The following is a 19,852-nucleotide window of genomic DNA, read 5'->3' on the forward strand; positions in this document are numbered from 1 at the left end:
TGGATGAATTATTTTTATGGGCCACCATGAATAACATGGAATTTAGTTTTATAAAGGCATGCATTATACATTATGGAAGGAACAGTCTATGTTATCCATATGCCATGAATAATTTTTGCTTAAAGAAATGAAAGGTGTCAAGGAGTTGGGAATAAAGTTTTGGCCTTGAGGTGAATTTCTTGGCATCTACATCTTGAACATATAATATAGGGCTACAATCCACTGTCCTCCTTATAATTCTTTGTAGTATGTGGACATTTTTTTCTCCATGTCCTACAAATGAATCAGAAGTAAGTTAAAAAAAAAGATATGTTGTCCTAGTTTTGAAAGCTGGTAAACCAGTAGGGGGAGTGGTTGATGTTTTATGTTTTCCTGTGTAAGGGAAGCAGTTTAGTTCAAAGTAGTTTACATGCTTCAGCAGACAGCAAACAGAAATAGGAGTGAAACAAAGTCATTTCATACCTTGCTACTACTGTTTTCTGGTCAGTGCTGCCTGCTATAGTGTAGACTCAACCTCAACAAAATTTAGAGGGTTGCTTAACAATTGATAAGCAACCCCCTCCCAACTGTTGTTAAGGTCAGGTCTCTTGCTATAACAGTGCTGAACCAGGATATAATTTAGCTGTTTTTTGAGTGTAATCAACATGCTCCATGCAGTGCAAACAGCAAGAAACATTGGCGAAAGAGAATTTAATGATATGCCTGAGTTAGATGTACAGCACTATTTATGTCAGGTAATATCATTAGAAAGTGTAGAAAAAACATTAAAGAAGTTACAACATAAAATAAATTTAGGCCAGATAAAATTCTTGACATTCTGCTTAAAAAATTAAAATGAATCAACTCATTACTTAAAATATGTACTGTACCAAATTCCTGGAATGAGTCTTTGTACTGTTACTCTAATACATTAAAAAGGCAAAACAATGGATGTGAAGAATTATACACCAGTATGTCTAACCTCTATTTTAAGAAAGCACATTGAGAGGTGTATTCTAGAGCTAACTGGACATAATAAAATAATAAAAAATATATGATACATGCCAATGTGGCATTACCATATGAAGATTCACTTTAACTAATTTAACCGAATTCTGTGACTAGATGACTATGACAATGGATCAAAGGATGGCAGTAATGGTAATATTTCTAGACTTTGCTAAGACATTTGACATTCTGCCACATAAAATAGTATATGAAATATTAGTTAAAGACAAATAAGAGCTATATTCAGTAAACTGGATAATTTCTTGGTCATCAGACAGAGCACAAACTGACAAAACAAGAATACAAGGCCCTTTATTATTTGATATAGTCTTTGTAACAATTCCAAAAAGTAAGAAGTGTTGGCTGAATAAATACTCATACAACTGCAAACTGAGTTTCACAATTACAGTTGTGAGTCACTTTATTGAGATGAATAGTTGTTTAGCTGTTACAGGAAAGTAGGCTGAGAAATCTGTTTATTTAGTGTGAATAAATTTAACATCATCTGCTTTGGTGAAAAAATATATTAAAACAGCCATTAATATTGCAAAGCATTTTATTTGCAGAGGTATCTGAATACAAGGTTTGAGCAGTATAATGATATCTAACTGAACTTTTTCAAGTCATGCTAATCAAGCAGTGTTGAAAACCAAGAGACAGCTTCGATGATTAATAAAATATGTCTCTTTAAGATAGGGTAAGTACATGGTTGAGTTATATAAACAATATGTAATGCACATTTGTAACATAAGAATGCCTCCTGCATTTATGCAATTTGACACCTAATTAGACTGGAATCAGTCCAGAGATGATTTCATGGAAAAAAATAATTACTTTGAAAGATTATACATACAAAGATTCCAACAGTTAAAACTATTCACAATTCATTACTGCTATTTTACAGGAAATTAATATGAATGTTTAATGCATATAGAAATGAAATGGTGCAAATAATACTAAACTTAGAAATAAATGATAGTAGTAAAACTTATAGACGCAATAACTGTACATTCAAGATAAAAGCACTTACAACTACTATGAGGGGATCATACATAACACAGAAAATACAAATAATGTGGAATAAGTTACCATTTTATATATACAAGTCAAAAACATTAACAGTCTTTAAAAATAAATTAGATTAATGGGTGGGTCAACAGGTTTACAGTTCACACTTTGAGGAATCAATGTTTCTACATGGCATTTGGACCAGAATAATGTAAGTAGAACTTATGAACATACACATGAGAAATGAATAAACAAAGGAGAGAAGTGGATTGATACAGCAGGAAAAAATAGGAGAGGATGCACTGAGGAAGGGTTGTAACCCAAAAGCTTTGTGCACTTATTAAACTTTTGGCGTTTCTGAAGTCCTGGTTTTTGTTTTGTTTTTGGATACTGTTTCCTTGTGGCTTTGTTCACTGCAATATTTGATCCAATGTTGTTGTTGTTAAAATAGGAGACCTATCAGGAATTAAAGAAAGTGTATCAGGAAGTGTATCAATGTCAGGGGAGTGATTGGTGGGAATGTGGATGTCTGTTAGGTATTTTAATGAAATGGTAGAGAAAAGTGAGAGAAGACTTGGAAAGCAGAGAGGGAGATGAACCAGCCTTCATACTTATTCTGATAGTAGATTGTGCACTTTAACAGACATTTACTACATCTTTTCAGGAGGCTCTTTCCAGGGAAGGAAAACTGATGATAATCTTACCAGATAAGTAGAGAACAACAGAAAGTCAGACTTGATCTGAACATTACCAATCATAATGGAGTCTGTATGACTCAATTCGTAGTTGCAACAAATCCAATAGATGTTGACCCCAAAATCTAGATGGTAAAATGTATTGTCTGAAGAGTTCTCCTTGCGTGGTAGAAATGAAATGTCCCTGTGGTCAGCCCTTTTGTTGTTTCATTTGAAGCCTATGACAAGCTTTTTTGGGGACACAGTTATCTGAGTCGTTAAAGTTGGGAGCAATTAAGAAACGAATAATCTGGTCCTTGTGGAAAGCTAGTTGCACCTGCATTGGGCATAAGGGTGTTACAAATGAGGATGAGAGCTATTCTGTATGGGCCATGCAGCTGAGTATACTGGACAGCCTTTACAGTTCTAAACTCTTGCTGGCGCTTTTTATAAGAATTTGCAGATAGAATGGAATAAAGTATTTCATGCACTATGTAACTGTAGCTGACTAATTGCTAATCTCCTTGCTGTATCACACTGCTGCTACCTTTCTCTTCCCACCATCTAGCTACACTCTTTTCAGTCCTTCCACTCCACCAACATTTCTCTACCTCTCACCTGATTTACCACTCTCTTTCAACCTGGACATACTTACTTTGCCTCAAGAATCTGCTGCTGCTCTCTGATAGTCTCTGCAGACTCTCACTTACCTGCTCTAACCTGCTCCGTCCGCCCTGCAGGCTCACTCCGCTCCCCTACCCTACCCCACCCCCAATTCCCACCCACCCCCAGTGGTCCTACTCTTCTACTTACAAAGCCACACCCCTCCTTCCTATCCAATAGCTATCCCTAACTCACTACAGACCAATCATCCACACACCCACTCCCATACTGACAATTTTACCCTCACTCACCTCTTACATATTTCAATACTCTACACTCACTCTACCCCACCTCCTAAATCCTAACAATATTCTATAATCTCCTACAAACATGCCTCTTACCCATATACTCACATATATAAAAATACCTCTCCTACTTTCTTTCCTATCTATCCTTTCAATACCTTACACCCTTACCTTTTATGAAAACCTACAATTCACATCATCTCACCAACCCCTAAAACAAACATTGCTAATAAATTATATTAAATCCCTAAGCCATTCAAACATAACATCCAACTCAACCTATCTATCTGCTAAATTCCACAGAGTAGCCCATCTTACATTCACACAATACAGAAAATCACAACAAAATTGCATTAAACTTCTGAAGCATCATTGTAAGCCCAATAGACATCCTCTTCTTCATGGGGACATTCAGCCCAACCCAGGACCAGGCAGCAACACCCTTAGCCACACCACTCCCCCTTTCACTCCCCGTTTAACCCCTGATTCTCTACTCATAGCTCACCTTAATATAAGGAGTATTAACAATAAAATAAGCCAACTACGCGCACTACTAGATACTCACTCTTTTGATATCCTATGCTTAACAGAAACCTGGCTTAAACCTGTTACAAAAGACAATGAAATACTCCCACCTGGTTACAATATCTTAAGATTAGACCGACCCACCAAAAAGGGTGGTGGGGTAGCAATACTGCATAAATCTCATTTACAAATCACTTCTCTAGTAATACAACCACCTCTAGACATCAATGTAGAAATCCTTATCTCTAAGCTCCAGCTGAGTGCTACAAAATCTATATACATAATATGCACCTACATACCCCCAGGCAATAACATCAGCACCCTAGAAAGTATCCTCTGCTAGCTTTCGACATCCTTCCCTCAGGAAACCATTGTACTCGGTGACTTTAATATAAACTGGAACACCTGTGCCACTCTTAAACCTATAGCCGATATAAACCTCTATGGCTTCTCCCAAACTATCTAAACCACCAACGACCAGCAAATAATGATAGTGAACACGCAGTAATGAAGAAATAATGATTATTTATTTATAATTCCTTCAAATCCAGACCGGTTTCGGCTATTCAGCCTTTATCAATGAATACAATAAAGGAAACTTTATTGTATTCATTGATAAAGGCTGAATAGCCAAAACCGGTCTGGATTTGAAGGAATTATAAATAAATAATCATTATTTCTTCATTACTGCGTGTTCACTATCGTTTTTTGCTGGTCGTTAGTGGTTTAAATTGTTGGCTTGACCCTGCATGCCATCCTTGCGGAGCATATGGTTGTTTTCTCCCAAACTATTACCACCCCCACCAGAATCCATAAACCCAGCGGCAAAGAAAGTATACTAGATTGGATCCTAATTAACAAACACCCCCTCTCTTACAAAGTTGGTATCCTTCCCAACGATATTAGTGACCACTCACTTACCTATTTATCTAGACAAAAATCCTTTATCCCAAATCAAACTCCCTTTAAAATCACCCACAACAAAAAACACTTTGACCCCATAGCCTTTCAAACTGAACTTCAATCCCATCACTGGTCACCTTTAAGGCACCTACCACTTGATGAAGCAGTATCCTATTTTAACTCCAAATTCCTACAAATTCTTGAATTCCATGCCCCCTCACGCACTATAAGAATTAGAACAAAGCAGCCCCATGGCTTACTAAAGAAGCCAGACAACAAATCTTTCAAAGAAACGAAATCTGGTCCAAATGGAGAAACACTAAAGACCCAATCGATCAGCAGTTCTTTAGACAGCTTAGAAATGCCACCAAAAAATTAATAGTTCAGGATAAAAAAAACTATTTCTTGAAACTCCAAAAAAAGCACTAAAGTCAATCCAAAACCTTCTGGTCAGGCATAAGTAAACTATTACATCCAGACCACTCCAAAACACCAACCCCATATCTGGTCTCTCTCCAAACTCTCGCATCCAGATAGCTGATGCTTTCAATACATTTTTTCAGAAACTGTCCAATCTCTAGCTAACACCTTACCACCTGTTAACTCTACCCCCTCATCCTTCCTAACATCCCTACCATCTACCTTTCACCTAAAACCTATTCCTGCAACCCTTATCCATACTCTACTTAATAAGCTTAAACCTTGTACTCCCTCAGCTGATCTCCTACCACCTGAATTCCTTCAAACTGCTGCAAACGTTCTTGCCTATCCCATTTCTATCCTAATCAATAGAACTATAACTGAAAGCTACATCCCTTCACTCTGGAAAATCTCTCACATAATCCCACTTCACAAAGTTGGTAACTCAACTGAACTCTCCAACTATAGACCTATAGCCCTACTATCACCACTTGCCAAAATCATGGAAAAATGCATACATCAACAATTTCTTGACCACATCCTCCAAAATAATCTACTAACTGACTGTCAACATGGTTTTAGACCATCCCATAGTACCACCACTGCCCTCCTATCCTTTATGGGCTGTATAAATAAACATCGTAACAATAACATGCTCTCCTCTGCACTATTTATTGACCTATCTAAAGCTTTTGATATGGTTAACCATCAAATACTTCTCAACACACTAAATTCATTCTCACTTGACACACAAGCTCTACAATAGTTCAAGTCCTACTTGGACAATAGATAGCAGGCTGTCCTGTGGGACAACAACCTATCCAAACATCTCCCTATTACCCTTGGTGTCCCTCAAGGATCGATCCTGGGACCCCTACTTTTCTCCATATTCATTAACGACCTTTCTACTATATTACCTCTACCCACCTGCATACAATATGCAGATGACTCCACTTTGATTTGTAAAGCTTCCACCTCATCTGAACTGCACTCCATCACCCAAACAGTATTTAACCTAGTAGAAAACTGGTTCCAACAACATTGTCTACTCCTAAACGCTAAAAAAAACAAACTACTACTCTTCACTCCTACTATAAAATCCACCCCAATACATTTCTCTATTACATCCATCAATGGCACAATCATAGCTCCTGACCCAACTACCAAACTCTTAGGCGTAATAATTGATAACAACCTCAACTTCAACTCACATATTAATGCTACTATTAAAAATGTAAACAGAAAACTTGGATCCTTGTATAGGATAAAACCCTTTCTCACCCCAGATGCTAGAGCTACTGTTGCCCAGACCCATCTGATCTCCACCCTCATCTATGCCTCACCTATTTTTACTAATCTTTTCAAAAGCAACCTAAACAGATTGATCACTTCTTATAACAATATTGCCAGGTTTGCTACAGGGTCCCCATTTAGAACTCATCACTGTCTAAATCTCAAACTTCTAGGTTGGCTAGAACTAAATAAGCAACTACAATTTCAACAACTCTCCATTAGCCATAATATTCTATACCAACCTAATAATACTCCTATTCTCAAAAACCTCATCTCCCTCTACACAAACCTTACTACCCTTCGATTTGCAAATAAACTACTGGTAACCATTCAAAAATCCCACAATAAGGCAGGTAACTCTCTTTTCTCAAACTCAGTGGGGAAGATCTGGAACAAGCTTCCCTGTAAACTGACATCTCTCTCATCAATACCACTCTTTAAAAAACAACTAAAAATTCAACTAAATCATGGCTATGTCCATGTACTAACCCAGACTAACCTCCCTCCCAGTATTACCTTTTTCTACATCTCTCCTCCGCTCACCACTTTGCTGAATTTAGTAAAGTCATCCTCTCACTCCCCTCTTTGTAAATTATCAAAGACTTTCGCATGGTAACATTACTGTATTTTTGCCTTGCTAAACATTGTATGCATCCACAGTAAAATTTAGTTTCTGTATAAATCAACTTGTTGAAGGATATTTTCAAGTTTATGTATTTTAGATTTTTTTTTGTACTTTTTGTCTGTCTCATATATATGTAGATTATAGTGGAGCTTATCTCCCCGGGCCTCTACTGAAAATGGACATGTATCCAGTTAGACTAGCCCGGTCAACAAATGTAAAATAAAAATAAAAATAAATAAAATTATTACCATGAGCACTATAAATCAGGAGGTATACCACTCAAGAAATGATATCTCCAAGAATGTTGTTTTCCTGAACCCAACTCACTAAACTGAGAACTTTTCAAAAGTTTTTACTTTTCTTTTATCTGACATATTGTGAGATTGCAGTAGTATGTGTACTTTTCTTTTTTCATCCTTGCAGGGTGAAAAAAGTTCCAGTAAATTTGCTGTCCATCAGTAATACAAAAGGTACTAGAAGCTACTGAAGGCTGCAGGGGTGGGGGGCAAGTGAGGGGCATTATATGATCTATAAAGGGCATTTTGTAGTTATCTGCTACCATAGCAGAAGCATTGTGTAGCATCACTATAAGTTACATAAGCAAACTGTGTGTAGCATCACTGTAAGTTACATTAAAAAACACTACGGAAGAAGCCATGTCATTAGTGCAGTGGTTGACTATCCTTCACTGTGCTGGTGATAACATGTCAGCTACTAACCTCAGAAGCTGGAGGACTAGTTAATGAATAGACTTGAGCAGCCAATGGCCAGCTAGCCTGTCTTGAGGGAGGGAGTACATAGGTATTTGCAAAACAATGTTGTGCTCTAACAAAGCATTTACAAACACATGAGAAGAAGGAAAGCACTATTAAGTTATGAGATGATTTGCTTATGAGTGTGTATTTCATTGAATATATCTCTCCTTAGCTAAGTTGAGGGCATATAAAATCATCCCTGCAGCCAGGATGACATAGTATAGGCAGTGCTCAAACATCTTGATTTCTCTCCCATTCCTTGAAAATAGTATTAATGCTCCACCAGACCTGTACAAGTTGTAGGTCCCACTGTGGAGGCAGGCTAGTCAAGTGATAGGTTTGGGGGTAGGAGAGGCAGCAACCCCTGCAGATGGTCATTCTGTTCAAAGGAGCCAAAACATTTTTTTTATTAAAAAATGTCTGCATAGAAGTTTCACACAAATTTAAAAGTGAAGCTAATGTGTGATTCAGTAGTGGCTGTACTACTGTTAATCTAGCATAGCATTCTGAACTATTTGTTGCTTTAACCTATTTTAAAGAATGTGAGAGACTGGACTTTTGCTGGAATGCATGTTTTTTATACCATTTACCAACAGGGTCTGTGTGTCAAGACTTGGATAAGTAAAGGAATGAATGAGAGAGAAATTAGCTGGCAACAGTAGTGAAATAACCTGATTGCTGAATGGTATTTGGTCACTGTAGTACTTGCAGAGAATAGTGTCAAACAACATCTGTAATAGTGCTATATGCAGGGATGCTTTGAATTCTGTTTCTAACAATAATCCTCACTATGTACTATGCACTTAATGTTGCAAAGCTAGAACTACACAAGGTGTAACACTTCTAATGGTTGAGTATTTTCAGGTTCACAACAAAATGTACAGTGGGTTGCCATGACTACAGTCAGAAATAAACAGACCAGAATGTTCCAGCATATAGTTTGTCTAGCATGCAGAAACAAAAGCTGGGGACAATAAATGCTAATTTCTGAGTTTGAAAGAACAGACACATACGCGGACACATACAACACACATACTAAAATGTCCATTATGAATTCTTAGGCCAACCACTATCTCTTGTGTAGAAAGCAATAAAGGAACAAAATGCAAAGTTGTATGGAAACATTCAGGAGCAAGTCAAGGCAATCACCACATATTCAGGTCATTTCTATTTAAGCAAAGCTATATGGCTATTAAAAGGATCAAAACTCATCACACAAACTAGCAATTCAAATACATCTAGAGCCAATGTTTACACTTACTAGAATAAAATGCAGGACAAGTCTTGCATTTACTACCTCAGCATAGCTTGTACAGATGGTTTTATGTACATAGCCAGCATTAGGCACTCGTGAACCCCACAGTCATGGAAGATCCCCAGATCTGTTGCTACATGGGAGTGCCCCAATTGAGATACAGCCATGATACAGGTAGGTTTTTCCCTGTGTCTGTCTCTGCAATCAGACCTGGTGTTGCTATGAGCCGTCATTGCCTTGCATTTTGTTTTCCTGTTAATACTTCCTCCAATGAAGAGGGTATGTCCATGAAAACCTGCACTCTGTCAGGTCTGTTTTAATGAAGAAAGGACCTGATTAGGTGCAGCAAGTTCACAGCACTTCCACATGTGAGACATGTTGTAGGTTTTGTTCTAGGTTCTTTTTGTAGTAGGAATTGGGGCGTGACTTTTTTCCATTAATAGCAATGAAACAAAGCGAAAGATTACAGGCTTGATTATAATTTGGGACTGGATAGGAGCCTCAGATGAAAAAAAAAATCGGAAATCCACAAACCACCACAGTAAAAGTTAAGAAAAGGCAAAGAAAAAAAAAAAAAAGAGGTAAAAATCTGGATATTGTGCATGTTTCCCATTATCCTGTCCCACACACACAAGTACAAGAGGCCAGATTCAGTGACAGATTTTTAACCATCATTCTTATAAACTCTAAACTCTAATCATTGCTACACTGGCAGGTATTGTACTATTTATTTAATATGCCTCTTCTGAAAAATAAAAATCTGAAAAGCAATCCTGTTTGACTATGGATACCTTTTATCCTATAAACACAAGAATTCTTGACAAAGCCAAAAATAATGTCAGGATGGAACAAAGGCCCATAACCAGTGACAGTTTTTAAACATTACTGCTATAACCTCAATAATTTGTTAAAATAACAGGTTTTACATTAGCGTGTATATGAAATCCAATATGTCTGTTATTATTTTACTTCAGTCCTTAGTGATATACAACAAACAACAGATTTATGAGGAACAGATAAAAATATGAGGCAAAAATCTTTACATTCTGCGAAAGTCTAGACAGTTGAGAGGTATGATTTTATAGCAGTAGCCAAAGTTACAAGGTACTACAAGCTCTACCCAAATCACAAAAATAAATACACATAAAAAATTACATATCTTGAAGTAAAAAATATTTGTAAACTGCTAATCTTCTCCAGATAAAGCATTCCTACTTGCTGTCTAAGAACAGCCCAGTAGCCCACAGGCCTTTCAAATTTCCCTGAAAAGGAAACTTTTTTTCAGATTTTTTTTTTCATCTGAGGCTGTAAAGGATGGAGTTTCAAAGTTCATACCATTCAAAAATGCTTGTAAATGTAATACATGCTATTTTAGCAGATTTTAAAGTTTGTGAAAGCAATATTTAAAATCTGTCCCTGAACATGGGTCTTTTGTTTTATGCGTGCGTATGTGCGTATGTGAGTGTGTGCGTGTGTATGCGTGTGTATATGTGTGTGTGTGTGTGTGTGTGTGTGTGTGTGTGTGTGTGTGTGTGTGTGTGTGTGTGCATGCATGCATGCCTGTGTGTGCTCCCGCTCATGTCTGCGTGGGTATGTGGAAAGGAAGAGAATCCTGTAGAATGTCTTTGATTTTTTTTTTTTGTGGGTATAGATGTTTTTGTTGGGTCTGAGTTTATGTATGTTTGTGTGTGCAGTATATGAAGTTTCTTTATTATCTTATGTGCAAGAGACTGCATTTATAATGACTGATTATGTGCTCAAATTATGTGCCCTTTGCACATAATGATTTTTTTGGCTACTGCATATTACTGTTCATTTGCTTTATTTTTGCTACTGTGTGTCACTGTTTTTGGTTACAGCTGTTGCATGCTATCATTTTGTTGTGGTTGCTGTATTCTGTGTTTCTGTGCCTCTGTTTGCCACAGTTAGTGACTTATAACTTGCTATGGTGCTCATTTGCAGATGACAGTGACCACTGTTCTCAGGAGGCAAGTGTGTACTGTTCCCCAGTGTGCAGGTTGTTATTGAGCTAGCTTTTTAGGGCTACTGTGTTTGTATCAGTAGTTCCTATGTGTTGGAAATCATATATCTGATGTGTACATAGGAAATACAGATATAATTGCTTGGTATGTTTGCAGTCTGGATTTAATGCCAAAGTTCTGCTTGGAGAGGGAAATTTAATTTCACTATTCAGAAATGTGAGTAAAATGTATACTGCTCCTTATATAAATATATATATATATATATATATATATATATGTATATATATATATATATATATATATATATATATATATATACACACACACACACACACACACACACACACACACACACACACACACACACACACATATATATATATATATATATATATATTTATTTTATTTTATTTTTTGCACAGGTAATGGGACTACAACTCCTAGTCTATCTGTATGGTCAATGTGTACTAACACTTTTAATACCATGTGGTATGCAAAGATCATTAAAGGAGTGTGGGTGGCAACTTAAAAGGGTATAGGGGAGTGGCAGCTATATGGTGACACATGGATGACTCCAGGATAAGGGCCCCCAACTTGAAGCTGGCTGGGGGCCCCCAAAATGCTAGCACTGACCCTGATTATGGACTTCTTCATGGCAGCATGTCACACCACCTCAACAAATAGATCTACAGGGATGCTTGCTTTCACACAGTTTTTGCAGCACCCTCTCTAACCAGTGATTAGAACATTAGTTGGAGCAACTATATTATTTTTTCTTGTTATGGAGTCTTTTCAGTGCTGTGTTATATCCTACAAAGATTAGAGATTTTTGTTATGTGGACCCATCACCTGAACAATTACATGGATGACAGAGGACACAAACTCTCTACAAAATGATTTTAAGCACAAAGCACTTTGTACTAAGCAGATATGTATGTTTCATACATATTCTGTAAACTACCAGAACTGGAATTAAAGATAGCAATGGAAGGCAATGCATTATATACTGAAAACTTCCTTACACCCTGTGCTGTCTGTTCAACTGTTCTGATGACTTCTTACTGAAATTATTTTAATCACATTCTTACATAAATTGGTTTGTAAAGATTATATATATAACATCCTTTTATCATATTTGCAAAGGGGCATGTTACTGATGAAAAATTGTGTACAACTTTACACCAGTACCCATTCAAACTAAGGAGAGGCCCCAATCTTCTTCTCACAGCTTCTTTGTGTACATATTAGCATGTTTTCCCAAGTAGTGATGTAACCTAAATATTTCTTCTGTCATGCTTTGCTTCCTCTTGGAGGCATTGATGGCTAACCTGGCTTGTCTCAGTGAATCTAGCATAGCCTGTACCTTAGCTAGTTGGAAGTCCCAATCTGTTGAGTTTATTGTTACATCCTCTAAGCAAGTAGCAATATATCTGACATAGAGTTTTAGAATTGTACCCACTATGAGACTGTCCTACTCACTTTTTGACTCTTCCATTACCCATATCTCATGCATTTTGTGTAAGTTCTCTTTAACAGCCTTTCTATGTGACTCCATAGGTCTCAACCTCTTAAGAGGCGAATGAGGAACACAGACCCTGGCAATGTGTGACAAACAGTCAAAATGTGGAACACATTATTTTTGCACTGCGCGAAAATGCACCATTTCCATAGGACCTGGTTGAAGTGGGCTTTCTAACAGAAGTACCAAGTGAGTGAATACTGTATATTTTTAAAATTCAATACGACACATGTCAAATAAAACAAAGTCAGCAGAAACCATTGATAAAATGTAATATACTCAATAGCAAATAATTACATAAAGTTATTCAAGTGCAATTATTAAAAAAATTCTGTTCAGCACCTGCTCTTCCAACCCCTCCACATTTTCCCCAGTTAAAAAGGCAGTTCAAAAGAATTCAGTTGTTTTAGGCAACGGCAGACCCTAGATTGGTCTGAAAGTCCTGAATGCCAGTATCACCAACATCATTTCCTTGTTGATGATATGTCTGTTGGGACACGAGTGGCAACTCCACTTACCATTTCTTGTTTTATGTAAGGAAGCAAGGAAATGCTCTCTTCCAAAGACTGATGGCACCATGCTCTCCACAGTTACCACTGCATCTTCCTAATATGTAACATTGCTAGACACCATGAAAATGGTTGAAGCCATGTATCCTAGTACCCTTTGGATTTTTCTTATGGAGACATGTCTCCTCTTGGTCTTATCTTGTAAGAACGAAGGTAGGAATTCCACCCTGTCCTTGAGGAGAAATGCCTTTAGACTGACTGTATTCAACAATACTTCATTAAAAAGAATACACTTCTAAGTATTACACTGGATATGGGCAGGTTTTGTGACAGTCCAATATTCCAAAAGGAAGTCAAAGTATGAGCTAGTGCCCTTTTTACTTCCTCATGAGACTGGCCTCAATAAAGCAGTTATATGTGTTGGGATAAATACGAATGCCCTTAGTTCTGCAATGGGCTATGACCAGTGTCATGTATTTCTGAAACACCCCGGGTGAAGTAGCTAAACCAATGGGCAAAGATGTAAACTGGTAGCAACCCCTTACTTTGAATCTGAAAAACTACCTACTGTGAGAATACATAGGCAAGTAACCTTTAGTTCTACAGTAACCATCACACGCAGACATGAACATTCTGAACTCTAGAACCTTCAGGAATTTGACCAAGCTAGACAGGCTGACAACAGATCTCCAAAATCAGTCCTTGCTTAATCTGAAAAGTCAGTAACCAGAGGCTCACACCACTTTGTTTTTCTTAAAACAGTACTTAATACAAAACTTTCACTCTGGTTTTCCCTTTATTTCCATCATGGTTAGCTTCATTATTTTTCAGTTAGTTTTAGGGCAGTTTTAAAATCTTTTGATTTCCGTTTTTATTCCACATTTTTATTAGTTTTTATTTTTGATTTGTAATGGAGCTAAAGCCACCATCAGTCTCCCTCGTGGAGACTAAAATAGCGCTCTTCCACTTGTAAAAGCCACAGATTTTCCCCCTTATTGATATAATAGATTTTCCCCCTCATCTCTTTGCATCCACACAGTCTAGGTTTCCCACCGCCCGACTTTAAGAAAACCATTGAGTCCCCTAACTTACAATAATTTTTAGTTAATGGTCCTTTGGCCTTTGTCTTGCATTTGGTTACAGTGGTTTGTAGTAGCTCGAGAGTATAGCTTTTGTTTTTTGTACAATGCTTATACAGAGTGTACTTGCTCGCATCCAATAAAACTAGTCCCCGGACATCTGAGTATGCAGTAAAAAGCGGGTGTTCCCTTAGCCATCAGAGTAGGTTTTCCTGAATGGAACGTAAGCAGCAGGGAGGGCAGCACTGAGCACGTAAGGGGAGGGAGAACTGCATTGTCAGGCACAACAAAGTTCACTTACTTTCTTAAAGATGTAAATGACTTGACCGGCTTGTATATTGCAAAGCCGTTTGGCTGTAACTGTGATATGCAAGCCAGTCAAAAGTCAGAAAGCGGAGCAATGGCAGCTCATTGCAGAACCGCGGAACAGTGGGTTTAATCGATCGCAAATGCGGAGCATTCCGCACAATCCGGAGCACTTGGCTGCTCAGTGTGACTCTGATGCTCTGTAAAACTTTAAGTTAACTTTCTCTGCTGGGATGATTCCATTGTGATTTTGTATCAGGTTTGTTCTGCAAAGAAGTTCTGAAAACACACCTTTGATACTTAACTGATAATCCTTTATTTCGTGTTACTGTGGCTTAGAGAGTGTGTTATCTACCTGACCAGCAGCAGAGAGGTCTGTTTTCTTTTTTCCTTGAATCTGCTGGTCTCTGATGTTAAACAAATTACCAAGATTTGTGTTTCTTTCCATGGCTTCATGAAAATGTTGTTGAGTCTTTCAGCTTTTCCTGGTTAGGGGTCGCCACAGCGGAACTCCGGTCCGTTAATGATTAGTAGTTGATTTTTACGTGCTGAGTTACCAGCCCTGATGCACAACCTTCAATGAAGGTATGCCCATTCATGCATGTCTCCACACAGAAGACGCTCTAGCTGAGAATCGAACCGGACAGCGTCTTACTGTGAGGCAACAATGCTTCGTGAAAATAATAAGGTATATTTCTTCTGGTCTTTGCTTACCAGTCTGTTTGCCCATACAGTTTACATATTTTAATTTATGTATTTTAAATAGACCCTGCCACTTAGCCAAACATTTATTCTCTGCAGAGGGTAACTAAAACTAACATCTGGTCTCCAGATTTGAAGACCCTGGTCCTTGCATTTCTATCAGAAGCATTGTATGGCCTGGGCTCTTTCCATGGTTCCAGTATGATGGACATTACCCCTTTTAACCTACCATGTTAGTTGGTATAGTATTCTGTGACACTTTTAAATGTGGTTTCTCTTTTTTCCAAGTTTCCCTGGCAATATCTAGTAGTCCACACAGGTGTCTGTCATATAACTCAAAAGACTGAAGGCTGTTGAAGCTTGTGGTAGTTACTGTTCTAAATGCACACAGGAGGTATTATATTAACTGCTCAGATTTTAACATCTTTCTCAGTGTCTTTTCTTGGATGGATTTTAATATTTAGATATAATGCTCCCCAAACCCATCTGCCTCAGTATGCTACGCTGAGGTTTTTAGTCAGTTGAGTGTAAAGCATTAGAACAGCTGATTAATTATTCTGGATGTAAATGGTAATGGAGACCCTTGACTGGTTAGTGTTTCTTTATGTATCCCTATTCTGAAAACTACTACAACTAGCTCTTTTGTTATAGACCTAGCATTACCCTTATATAATGGAGTAGCCCTAGAGTACTTAGGTGCATAGTCCAGAATAACCAAAATGTATTGAATTCATATCTCTCAACTGTCCTGAATTACTCGGTTGTTACTGAGTTTTGGGGTCCAAATAATGGAGTGCCACATTTCGGGAGTGGCACCCCTTAATTTCCGAATTTTTCCCAGCTTTTATTTAATTTTTTTTTTTTTTTTTTTTTTTTGCTTTTTGAGCTGATGTCATCACGTGTTTGATGATGTCAACTCCATCAGCCTGTCGGAATTGAGCTCAAGGGCTACTGGCTGTTGAATTGGATCTGTGAGCGAGAACCAGGAAAGACTTGAATGGTGGTCCACTTGCATCTGCGCAAGCAGGACTGTTGGAAACATTTATTTGCTGCATCTGGGACTGCTGGATTTGTGTTACCATGGATGGAAAAGACTGCTGGAAATGATTCTGTACTGCAAAGAGCGAGTGGGACTGTTGGGAGCCCTGTTGCATCTGCGATTGAGAAGGACTGCAGAGCTTTCAGGTATTTTAGTGTATGTGCTGCATCTGAGAGTGAGAGGACTGCAGTGCTTTCAGGTATTTTAGTGTGTGTGCTGCATCTGCGAGCGAGAAGAACTGCAGAGCTTTTAGGTATTTTAGTGTGTGTGTGCTGCATCTGCGAGCGAGAAAGACCGCAGTGCTTTCAGGTATTTTGGTGTGTGTGCTGCATCTGTGAGCAAGAAGGACTGCAGAGCTTTCAGGTATTTTAATGTGTGTGCTGCATCTGCGAGCCAGAAGGACTGCAGAGCTTTCAGGTATTTCAGTGTGTGTGCTGCATCTGTGAGTGAGAAGGACTGCAGAGCTTTCAGGTATTTTAGTGTGTGTGTGTGTGTGTGTGTGTGTGTGTGTGTGTGTGTGTGTGTGTGTGTGTGTGTGTGTGTGTGTGTGTGTTTGTGAGAAAAAGCCCCAGGGAAATACACCTGGTGGGTAGAGGGTACTCAGGCTTAAACCCTGTACCTTTGATACAGGTAAAAAGAGCCTAAAGTCCCGAGCCACCACCACATGTGAATTTATGCCTTATATTTTTATTCTGTTCCTCATAAAATCTGTGGTTTTCAGGATTTTTGTTGCAGATCACTGAAGGACTGAATTCACTAAATAATGACAGGCATTTGAATTTCAGACTTCATATTCTTCAGAAAGTAAATGGTAACACAAAACCTTTTATTCTAGCAATTTTCTAAGTTTATAAGATCAGTATTTGTGTGTGTGTGTGAGTGTGTGTGTGTGTGTGTGTGTGTGTGTGTGTGTGTGTGTGTGTGTGTGTGTGTGTGTGTGTGTGTGTGTGTGTGAATACCCCTGGTGGCTTGAGGTACTTAGGCTCAAACCCAGTACCTTGGGTACAAGTAAAAATAGCCTAAAGTCCCTAGCCACCACCACATGTGAATCTATGCCTTATATTTTTGCTCTGTTCCTCACAAAATTTGTGATTCAGGATTTTTTCTGGCAAATCACTGAAGGACTGAATTCACTAAATAATGACAGGCATTTGAATTTCAGACTTCATATTCTTCAGAAAATAAATGGTAACACAAAACCTTTTATTCTAGGAATTTTTCTAAGTTTATAAGATCAGTATTTGCACTTTGTCCCTATTTTGGGGCTCTAGTTTCCCATTATTGGCTCTGTCCAGGTTTTTTGTGCTAAGACGTTGAGAGCTATGGTGAGAAGTGAAAACTGAATTCTGTATTCCCCCATTATTGGCTTTGTCCTTTTTTGTGCTAAGAGGTTGAGTGCTATGGCGAGAAGTGAGAAAATTCAGTAAATTATAGCTGTTTAAGTTTTAGTCTTCCTATCCTTCAGGAAACTGCTGATTTGGCATAGTGGTATGTTGCTCTGACTGTAGTGCACAGGGTCCTGGGTTCAAGACTTCGCAGTGAAATGCATCATGGTGACATAACATTTTACTCTAGTAACTTTCCAAAATTATACAAGTAATGTTTAAAATGTGTCCCTGGTTTTTGGCCTTTTGTACCACCCCCCCCCCCCAAAAAAAAAACTGAAATTGAAAATAAGTGTGAGAAGCTGTGCAAGATGCCTATGGCTTACACTGTCATTCTATTTTTATAGTGTGTGTGTGTGTGTGTGTGTGTGTGTGTGTGTGTGTGTGTGTGTGTGTGTGTGTGTGTGTGTGTGTGTGTGTGTGTGTCTATGTGTGTGTGTAAGTAGACTTTTATGATGGAAATGTTCTGAATTGGGCAGTTTTGTCATTATTGATTCATGCATTTTGTTTCATTACCTTCTGGAAAAATGTTTAAACAATAAATTTAAAGTGCGTTGTAAGTCTAACAAATATGCTGTATTATACAAGGAATATATTATAAAGTCAGGAAGGTGTATCAAAGAACGCATGTATGTTTCTTGTTTTGTGTGCAAGGGGCCTATGATTTGAAAACAGCTCAAAGGTAATCTTTATCCACCACTGGCCAGATGCATTTTTTTTGGATGTTATGTGGGTTTCAATGCTGTTTCAATGAATGTGAGTTTCAAGGGCAGATAAATTTTAATGCTAAGTCTATTTTCATTGTGAGACATTATTGCTTTGTTTAGCAGATGTCTATTATTATTGTGCATTTATGCATTGTGCTATAAAATGAAAATAAAATCCAAATAATCATTGTAGAAGTAAAGCAGTATGCACACATTAGTGTTTATGGCAAATGGGGCGAAATAGCCAGGTAATGGGACATTGGATGGCTGCAGGGGGATTCTGGTGCCATATTTTGGCTGTCTGTTCTTCAGCTTGCATTTAAAAGTTGGTATCCCACAATTCCATTGGCATGGGCGGGGTTACATAATTATGTATGTAAATGTTATTTTAATCAGCGTACAGATTAGTATCTATTTTTCATGGGCCTTGTCCAGATTTTTGATGTTTCCAGGTTGAGAGGTATGATTGAATTAATTTTCTGATTTTACCAATGACCTAACAATGTCAATAGCAATATATTAAATGGCACTCCTATGATAGGAATTAGAATTAAAAAAGTTTAAAGCCTATGTCAGGGTCTGTCATCTGCCACTCAGGGCATCAAACATAGATGTTCTCAACTTATTTTATTATATTTTTGTCCTGTAAAATCTTGCTAGGATTCTTGCTTTAGTCTTGTCTATCCATAGGTGTTCTCCTAGTCTGTGACTATGCCTTAACCTTATCACTATGTTCCTGAAAGCTTTGGGCACTAATAGTTGGTGCAGCACTTCCTCTCTGTGCTTATTACTCTGTACAACAAGTGATTTTGTAACTTAAAGTATTTGTGAAAATTAGGAACATTTTTTTCACCATCTTCACCTACACCTCTAGCTGTACTTCTCTTGCTATGTAGATTGTCTTTTCATTGTGTCTTCATAAAGTTTATCTAAATTACCTGGAGGTTCATAGGTTCATACTAGGCTATCTGCCCTAGGGCATTTATAAGCCTAGCCAGAGTGTGTTTGGCTTTCGCCACCCATTTTAAATTAATTTTGCTATGCGTTTTTTGAGGTTAGTATACTGTGCCTCTGTCTAACATTGACACAGAAGTGATAGCCGGGGTAAACCTACGATCTCCCATCCACTCATCAAGATTCCTCTTGAAGAGAGTCAATGTGGGACTCTGCCTAACCTGGACTGGGATTTTATTCCAGAGTGAAGGGAGCCTCTGGGTTATGAATCTGTCCCTCCAGCATGTCCTATTTATTTCAGTGCTGAGGTTCAAGTC

The 19,852-nt window shown here is 38.0% G+C and overlaps 1 protein-coding gene across 3 annotated transcripts in view; it reads left to right on the forward strand.

The window, feature by feature from the left end:
• The window catches only part of ESR2 (estrogen receptor 2), a 2,041,892-nt gene that overhangs the window by 726,761 nt on the left and 1,295,279 nt on the right, over nt 1–19,852 (forward strand). Inside the window, exon 2 of one of the 3 annotated variants that reach the window (XM_044074391.1) lies at nt 12,893–13,043. The exons of the other annotated variants lie outside the window; for them this stretch is intronic. The gene's annotated coding sequence lies outside the window, so the exon portion shown is untranslated. The remainder of the gene's footprint in view (nt 1–12,892; nt 13,044–19,852) is intronic. 3 annotated transcript variants of the gene reach the window in all.

The sequence above is a fragment of the Protopterus annectens genome, chromosome 6.part0 (genome assembly GCF_019279795.1).
Source record: "Protopterus annectens isolate FY-2018-M chromosome 6.part0, PAN1.0, whole genome shotgun sequence".
Taxonomy (NCBI): domain Eukaryota; kingdom Metazoa; phylum Chordata; order Ceratodontiformes; family Protopteridae; genus Protopterus; species Protopterus annectens.